Genomic DNA, 9840 nt, shown 5'->3' on the forward strand with positions numbered 1-9840 from the left:
CAAGATGTAGTCAAAACAATTTGTTCTTTTGACTAGTGTATATTAACGTTTTTATAAACATTTAACTAGTGTATTTTCATACTTTTGTTTTTCTCATTCTCATTTAATATTTTTTATCTTTTTAATATTTTTTATCTTATTTGCTCATTTTTTTAATAATAAAGTGAAACTATTATTAAAGCTGTTTTATCATTTATTTTATCATTGATTATCATAGAATTATATAACTTAAAGTACAATCTGATTTAAAAAAATCTAGCTAACAGATTTCATTTTAAAATATTTTAGCGTTCAAAAATTATGACCATATAAAGTTTAAACCCCACTCAATTTGAGGAGGTTGCAAATTTTATATGGTAATAATTTTTAAACGCTAATAGATAATACTATGAAACTTAAAATTTATCGATGAATATAAGTCTAGTTAAGAATAGTACAAAAAATACTTCATCAACTTGTTGCTCTCACGTTTGGGGCAGGGGGGGCGAACTTTTCGGGGCTTTTTTGTTCCCAGCCTCCAATCATCGCAATTTTTTGCAAACCCTCATTATTTGACATAAGTATAAACATATAAATGTTTGTAGTTTGCTCCATGTCTGGAAGTTACCTCGAACACCAAAAAATTCTTTCTACGCCTATGGGTGTATGACAGATTGTTAGCATTGTTATCCAATTTATTTTAATTTTATAATATTACCCAATAAAGTCACTATTTAAATAAAAAATAAAATTTTTTAAATTAATTAAAATTGACTTTTTTTCATACGTTTTTAAAACTGGCTCTTTCATACGCACTCTCCCCTTATCGTTGGGTTGCCATACGTTAAAAAATTTTTAATTTTGTTCTTTTTTGTTTTAAATTTCAAATTAAAGTCGTAGCTCATACTTTTTATATAAATAGTACTGTAATAATAAATCTATATTTGTTTTTTCTCACTGTCTTCATGAATATCTTTACTCAATATATACGCATTTGCAAATACCCCGAGGGTATAATAAACATTACAAACGTTATATACAATATAATATATGACGCACCTACAACGTTCCTTCTGACGTAACACAGTAAAAGTTTATATATAATGCAATCATTTACACTAATTACAACACCCCTTGATCTCTAGATCACAAAGTCCACATACCTATTCGGAAACTTCCGCACTCGCGTCGATCTTCTCAGATTCAGGTTATTCGCGATGGGTTCTTCTGATTGACTACAAGTCAGCTGCAATGGGAGCTGCAATGTCTCCGCAATTCATTGATTTCTACCGAATCTCCTCGACCTTCATCTGAGACTCTTCCTCTGTTCCATTCACTCGTACATTTTGAGTCAGGTGACTTTACAAATACTTCTTGTCTTTGTGTATAGTTGCGAAGAACTTCCTCGTTAGTTTTGGTAGAAATTGTGTGTGGTTTCCAGTCATAGGAAAATGTAGCTTTTTAGGGAAGCGATGTTTCCTCGCCATTTTTTTCTGGAGCCACGTTATTCCAATGTACCATTTTTAACAGATATTTGCCACTTCTGGCTGCTATACGCTTAATTGTGCAATCATGGCGTTCAACAATTCTATTTCCAGACGGCCTGTAAGCGCAACAAAACAGGATGGACACTCCCCATTCTGCACATAATTCACCAACGAGTTTTGAGCAAAAAGTTTTGCTATTGTCAAGTAGAAATTGCAACGGAGGTCCTCTTTCTTGGAATATTTCTTCTTAATGAAAACATACTGTTGTTTCTTTCTCGTTCTGTAGCTTTCTCCAAATTGCAAACTTGCTCCTTTTGCCACAGTCAACAATGGACAAATAAATCTCTGATTTGTAATAGGTTATTGTCAATACCTAAACGGTGTCAGCTCTTTCCAACTTCGAGATTTCCTTTTTCCTATCTAATTGGCGCTTGACTCCAAAGTGATCAAGATTATGAAACGACTTCACATCAGGTGGTACAACATTTTCTGTCATTGCAGAATGGTTTGAATGCAGTCAGTTCTATGGTACCCTCGTTAGAGCATCGGCTTTATTTTCTGCTGACTTTATCAGAAAAAGTTTTAATATTATACCGCATTCCCTCACAAGGTTTTCAATTAACAACAACCGGCGACGGACAAGTGGTTCTCCAAGACCGTGTATTCGAACGGGTTTGTCACTGATAATTAAGCCAACAACCAGCTGAATCACATTTTATGGTAATAAATTTAAATCCCCATTTTGTTGCTAGATTAATTCCTTTTATTGCGGCTTCAAACTCTGCAAGATTAATGTGAGGCGTATCATCTTGTTTCCTCAGCCACGAACAGTCTTCTACTATTTCCTCAGCCACTTCCAAAACTATGCCAATAGCTAAACTGCTTGCATCGCACCACATTGTTGATTCAGAAGTGTTTTTGACGTTCCATTACCCATGAACGGGATCTTCCTTTGTAAGTCTTTCACATAAACTGCTTTCTAATTTTACAAACGAACGTTCTCCAAAGAGTCTCATCCACAACTACTCGAAACCCTTCTTAGATAGCTGCACGAAGGGTGCAACCAATTTGCTATTGGAAAATGTCCGGTCAGCTGTCCGCACCATGAAAAGATTTGCCTACGTGTCATTTTTCCTTCAGAAACTTGGGTATGTTGTCACGTTTTCATCGGACTTGGTTGCATTGTTTGTACACTCGCAATCGAAGCACACGACCACCGACAAGTTTTTCTGCCAACTTAGAATCCAAGCCATTTTTTTTCAATAGTTCTTGAACTATGCAACTTGATAGTATGTTATTATTGACAATGATATCATTAATAAATGAATCCGTCCCCGACTCGACAACTTTGTCTAAGGATAATACCTTTTTTAAGATTTTAGTCATTATTCTGGACGTCACATTTAAACCAAAACCCAATCTTGTTAGACAGTAACGCCACCCTTCATATTCCATAACTTGATATTTCCATAATGGTTCGTCGACACGAATTTGCAGGTGCGCTTTCTTTAAATCAATTATCTCAAGATTTTCTCCTAACTTTCTTCAGTTGCGAAGTTTGGTATTGCAAACATCGCTATCTGCAGTATGACTGGATACAAATTGATTTGGCTCCTGGTAGTCCATCGCCGGACGTACTTTTAATTTGTTTCGTTGAATTACTGCCATTAACGGAATGATGCCATTACATCTGCCTTCAAATGGTTTCAACCATCCCTGTGCTATCCATTCACTAATTCCTATCGCGTACTCATTTTTAACGTCCTCAGAGATATGAGAGTTTAGAATTTTGTTTGTGGTTTCATCAGCCATTTCCAAGACACGCTCCATCTGCCATTTTTAAATTCTGCAACGAAGTCTTTGTCAATCAGCTTTTGAATAGTAGGCGAGGATACTTCACTTGTTTTTTTTTGAGAGGCTGCAGTAGCACCAATAGTTAGTTGTTTCACAATGAAGTTTATGGTTTCGCTGTCTCTCCCGACTTGGACACCTCCAAGCAGTCGTATTGCGTCCATACGAAGCAGCATTTGATATTCGGGAGCAATGTTGGCAACCAGACATTCCAAATTGATGGTGATATCATTTATAGAATATATATATATATATATATATATATATATATATATATATATATATATATATATATATATATATATATATATATATATATATGTATCTATTTATATATATATATATATACAGTATCGGACAAAACAAGTGCAACCAAATAATGCTAATTTAGTTTCTTTATATATGATGATATAGTATGTTGGAAAAGTTGAGTTAAGAGACTAACCTTATGTTGGAAAAGTTTTTTAAAAGACCATCCGTTCCGAGGTTAAAAAAAAGCTAAAAAAAAACGAGAAACCGGTCTAAAAAAACGAGAAAGGGAAAGAAATCGAAAAATCCGAGAAAAAAAGACCCCGAGTCAATGACGAGTAAAAAAAAGGCCCCCGAGTCAATGACGTCAGGAGGAAAAAAGATCCCAAAAAAAAAAAGGTCCAGAGTAAAAAGACGAGAAAAAAGGTCCCGAGTAAAAGAATGACGTCACGCGCATGCGCAGAAAAAAATTAAAGGATGATGTAAAAAATTTTTTCATATATAAAAAAACTGTTACAATTCAAAATTACAATACTGTTCCCTGAAAATAGGGTAGTTTATTTTCACGAAATTCTCAAACGTTATGTTTGGGTTACGTTTTTTTCCAATCGTGATGAAAGAATTATAAATATCGAGTTCTTCAATGAATGGTTTGTTAAATTTTCTAGCCATTTCCACAACGAGTAATGCTTCTTCAACTGTCAAAACAATTTTTTTCACCAGACAATTTGAATTTTCAATCATTGTATTAGTATGCTAAAAAAATAAAAAAATTTATTTATAAAAATATTTACAAATTTATTCATAATAATATTTACAATTTAAATTAAATGGGGGAGCGTCACATATCCATTCTTCTTTGAGCTCAAATGGGAGGGCGTCACATATCCATTTTTCGTTTATTTCTTCTTCTATTTTTTTTGTTTTTAAGTTTCTCACTTCTAATTTTCTACACTTTACAAAATTAATACCTCGGAGAGGTCTTTTTAATTTCAATTGAGGTTGTTTAAATTCAAAAGCTGGAGCAACGAGTTCCATCTCCCAGTTTTCATTATTATTAATATTCATTTTTATTTATCTAAAAAAAAAGAATGTTAGTATAAAGTTGTATAAAAAAAAGGAATAAAAAATAAAAAAATAAGGAATAAAAAAAGACAAAAATGTAATAAAAAAATATATTCTAAATAAAAAAATACAAAATTATTCTTTTTTGAGTTTGTAAGCTTGGCATATACCACATTGTTTGATACAGAAATATCTTTGATTAGTCTCTCTCGAATGTTTTAAAGCGTTTTTAGTTAAAATAAAATAATAAGGGTACATTGCTATAAAAAAGAAAAAAATGAGTTTAAATAAATAAAAAAATTTGATGCTTAAAAAATAAAAAAAATTTATACCTTTCATTTGTTGGCGGATTTTTTTGGGTATTTTTGTTTTTTTAGCGTATCCGTAGTTTTTCATTTTTTTTATTTTTTCTAGCTATAAATATAAAATAACATCATTTTTATATACAAATTGATGAGAAATAATATAACCATATTGCTCTAAAGCCCAATGAATATAATTTTTTAATAATATATAAAAATGATCATATTGTGTATTATTTAAAAAAGGTAGAATATAATGTGAATTAAAAATTTCAACACATATATATATGAAAAAAGCTTGATCAAAAAAAAATTCAAAAAGTTCTCTATATAAAAATCGAGGTCCAATTTCAGTTGACTTGTAAAAGGTTTGAGTCCAAATAATATATTTATCCGAATCGTAGTATTCAATAGGAATGACTTTGCCAAGTTCTTTTAAATATGTTTCTATTTCAACTTGTATTCTTGCTAATCCCATTTTTCTTTTGCATAATTGTTTTAACGTAGGCACTTTTTCGTATTTATAGTTAAGTCTTGTTTGTGGACAAAACCATACCCATTTGTGATAATGCATGTTGTATTCTTCAAAACTTTTTCTTTGCATTTTTATTTCCATTTTTTAATAGTTTAGCTATAAATATAAAATATTATTTTTATGATGTGCAAAATTATTTTCATTAATATAATAATATTGATCTACTGCCCATTGAACGTATTTTATAATACAATTATAAAAAAAAACAAGTTCTTCATTTTTAATATAATGATTATATTAGTGTGATCTAAACATTTGGTACAAATAAGATATAATTTTTCTTTGTAACCAAAAAAATAGATTGTGATCGGTTAAAGAACTAAATTCACAAATATAAAAAAAATCATCAGAACTGTTTTCAGGATAATGACGATATGAAAATCCAAGCTGATCTTTTAATAATTCTAATTCAATTCTAATTCTTCTAACAGCTAATTTTCTTTTACATAATTCTTTTAACGATTTCATGTTTCGATCTATGTTATTTTTTGTTTCGCCTATAAACCAACTGACAATGTGGATGATGTCGTATTCATAAAAGTGTTTGTTTCTTTTGTAATTTTGCATTTTTATTAGTTGTCTAAAAAAGAATTAAAAAAATTGATTTACAATATTAAAGTGAATAAAACAAGGTTCAGTAGTATAAAAATATTGTTGTTTGGCCCAATTTATATATTCCATTATTAAATGATATAGTTTTTTCATTAAATTTATTTCTAGTTGTTTACGTGGATTAGCAAAGTACGATATTTCTCTAAAAAGTAAATGAAATAAATTGTAAAGATAACGTCTTTGAAGTTGAAAAAATAATAAATGTTTCTTTTTTTTATCATTCAAAAAGGATTCCCATTCAAAACGGATTTGCACATGAAAGCTGTAAAACAATAATCTAATTTCGTCTTTGTTTTTCCATTTGGAGAGTGGTAGTTTGGTTTTATCGAATAGAGAAATGATTTTATTTTGTAACTGTTCAAATTCAAATTGAATTCGTTGATGTGCCAAGGTTCTTTTACACAAATCTTTTAAGGTGAATTGAGATTGATTTTCATGGGTAAATTTGTCCGTGTCATTTATTGTACCATAATGATAAAAATAATAAGAAAAATGTCGTTCAGGTCGTTCAAACCAAATCAGTGTTTGCTGATCAAAGTTTTTAATGTGAGAATGAATGTTTTCCAAATAAAGGCAACGATCTCTTGTTTTTTTGTCCACTTTTTTGACTTTATTTTCTCGCTCCATTTGACGTTCCATTTCTTTTCCACGTTTATGTAAAAACACTACCGAACCTTTAGTCATTGACACCACCAGCGATTTTAATTTTATCAACGATAAACCTCCTGCTACCATTGCTGGAAATAATTCGTTTCAAATCAATGTTCAATTTACAGATCAATTTAGGGGAATACTTACTATGTATTTGCAATACCCAGCTCAAATTGTAGAAAACGGGTCAGGAGACGATACTGAACTCAACTATACTCCTACCAAATTTAAATCGTCTTAATTTGTTATAAAAAACATTTTTAATTTTATTAAACGAACCCTATTTGTATTCATTATTTTATAAGCAAACGACTATTTATTTCTAAAAAAAATCTTAAAAATCATAAATCTTGTTTTTTTTATTTCTTGTGTTCATGGCTCGCAGGCGTACAAGAAGAAGCGGTCACCATCGTCGACATCATAAAGCTCGTCATCATAGAGGGATAGGAAAATTTTTTACCAAAGTTAAAAATTTTGCTAAACGTCTACTAAAATCAAACGTAGGAGGTTACGCTTTGGATTATCTTCAAAAGCAACGCAATGCGTAAAAAATTGTGTTGCACCGCTTGTAAAATAAAAAAAAGTTCATGTAAAAAAAGAGGGAGGGGAAGAGTTTATTTACCTCCTTTAAAAGGCGCAGGTAGAAAGCGATTAAGAAGACGAGGAGGAAATTTAGCAAGCACTTTAAGAAAATTTAAAGTTTACCCTTGGTATGTAGCTTAAAAGAAACAAATGCAAAAAACTAAATTTGATCATGTTAAAAAAACACGACTTTACAATATAAATTTACTTTAACCGCCCTCAAACATGTCGTAATGCATAGAAAAAAAGGAAGAGGAAGAGTTTATTTACCTCCGTTAAAAGGCGCAGGTAAAAAACGTTTAAGAAGACATTTAAGAAAACGCATGCGAGGTAAATTTCTTCCATTGTTAGCTGCAGTTTTAGCACCCACTTTATTATCATCTCTTATACCACGATAAAAAAATGTATAAAAGAAGACATAAAAAAAGACATTATAAAAGACAATATAAAAAACATAGAACAAGACGAATGCGTGGAAAATTTTTTGGACCTCTTTTAGCTAAAGTCGTTTTACCTTCCTTTACTAGTGCTCTTCTACCTACCATTGGTAAAGCTGTTTTGGGTGGAGCTATCTCTGGTGGAATTTCTTACGGAATTAATAGAATTGGAAAATAATATTTAATGATATATAATATATAAAAAAATTTTACACTTTATTTTTTATTATTTTATTACAAAGATATAATCCCATCATTGTTCCAAGTAATATGAAAACTCCCAATAACACTCCAAATAAATATCCTCCCACTAGAATAATAATAAAAAGACTTGAAAGCGCTAATATCGTCATTAATTTTTCTTTACAATTTTCGCCTATAATTGATTGGAATATGATTGCCATGCGAGTCGTGCGTACCACCATTATCTATCGGAGGATCGGGTTTATAAGGTTGAACTAGTGCCACTGTCGATGGAGATTGAAATTGTTGTAACGGTTTGTTTTTCGATTCCATTCGTTATGAGTCTATTTCATTTTTTTCACTCTTTATATACTTTTTGTCACGCTTCATTAAAATTTTACATCTGCGCATGCGCATGACGTCACTCTTTTACTTGGGACCTTTTTTCTCGGGTCTTTTTTTTACTCCTTTTTTTTCTCGTGACGTCATTGACTCGGAACCTTTTTTTACTCGTCATTGACTCAGGGTCTTTTTTTCTAGGATTTTTTTTTCGCTCGGTTTCTCGATTTTTTTTCCCTTTCTCGTTTTTTTAGACCGGTTTCTCGTTTTTTTTTAGCTTTTTTTTAACCTCGGAACGGATGGTCTCTTAAAAAACTTTTCCAACATAGGGTTAGTCTCTTAACTCAACTTTTCCAACATGCTATATCATCATATATATAAGTGCTGCATTTTTTCAATTTAGAGAAATAACTATGTAACTGTTTAGAGACAAAGTTCTTCAAGTTTTATTCATCACAAAGTTCATTATTTGTACACAAAAATTAATAAATTAATCAAAAGTATTAAAAAAAGTTGATTTCCTTCTGGACAAAACAAGTGCAACTCGACAAAATGTTGACCAAGCTGTACTTCGCTATCAATATTTCGTGGCAAATCCTTTGTTGTCGATCACAGCCTTGCATCTTTGAGGCATAGATTCGATCAGGTGATCAATGAAACTTTGTGGAATCGCTGCCCAGGCCTTTTGGATTTGTTCAAACAGTTGATCCTTGTTACGAACACCTTCACGATTAATTTTGCGGTTGAAGATCTCCCACAGGTTCTCAATAGGGTTGAGATCCGGAGATTGAGGCGGCCAATTCATCACCGATAGGTGGTTGTCTTGAAACCACTGCTTGACTACTTTTGCAGTTTTTTTCGGATCGTTGTCTTGCTGAAAAACCCATTTTATTGGCATATTCCATTCAGCATAAGGTAACATAACATCTTTCAGGATATTTTTATACATGAAATGGTCCATTATTCCATCGTTTCGATGTATTGGACCTAGACCATTAGCAGAAAAACACCCCCAGACCATTACATTGCCTCCACCATGCTTCACGGTCTTATGGCAGTAACGTAAATCGAGGCGTTTTCCGGCCGATCGACGTACACGGCAAATGCCATTGCTCCCAATGATGTTGAAATTCGATTCATCACTGAACAGGACAGTTCACCATTTCTGCACATTCCAGTCAATATGAGATCTAGCAAACAGGAGTCTTTTCTTCTGGTTTTTTAGTGAAATCAGCGGTTTCTTTGCAGGGCGTCGAGAAAACAATCCGGCTTCAACAGCACGTCGTCTGATTGTTCGGTTCGATACAGGCAGCTCTAAATGCTTTTTTATCTCGACTGATGATATCCAGGGATCCTTCTTGACGGATCTGACGATCATAGAATCCTCTCTAGAAGTGGTGGAACGCGGTCTTCCACCTTTGTTATCTGCTGATAACTTCCATTCTTAAATATTTATACATTCGATTTATATATACATATAAATCGAATGTATAAATATTTAAGAATGCTTAAGATATATATCATATCTATATATATCATTATTTTATAAACATCAATTAATACGAGTT

Source organism: Hydra vulgaris, chromosome 08 (assembly GCF_038396675.1).
Source record: "Hydra vulgaris chromosome 08, alternate assembly HydraT2T_AEP".
Classification (NCBI taxonomy): Eukaryota; Metazoa; Cnidaria; class Hydrozoa; order Anthoathecata; family Hydridae; genus Hydra; species Hydra vulgaris.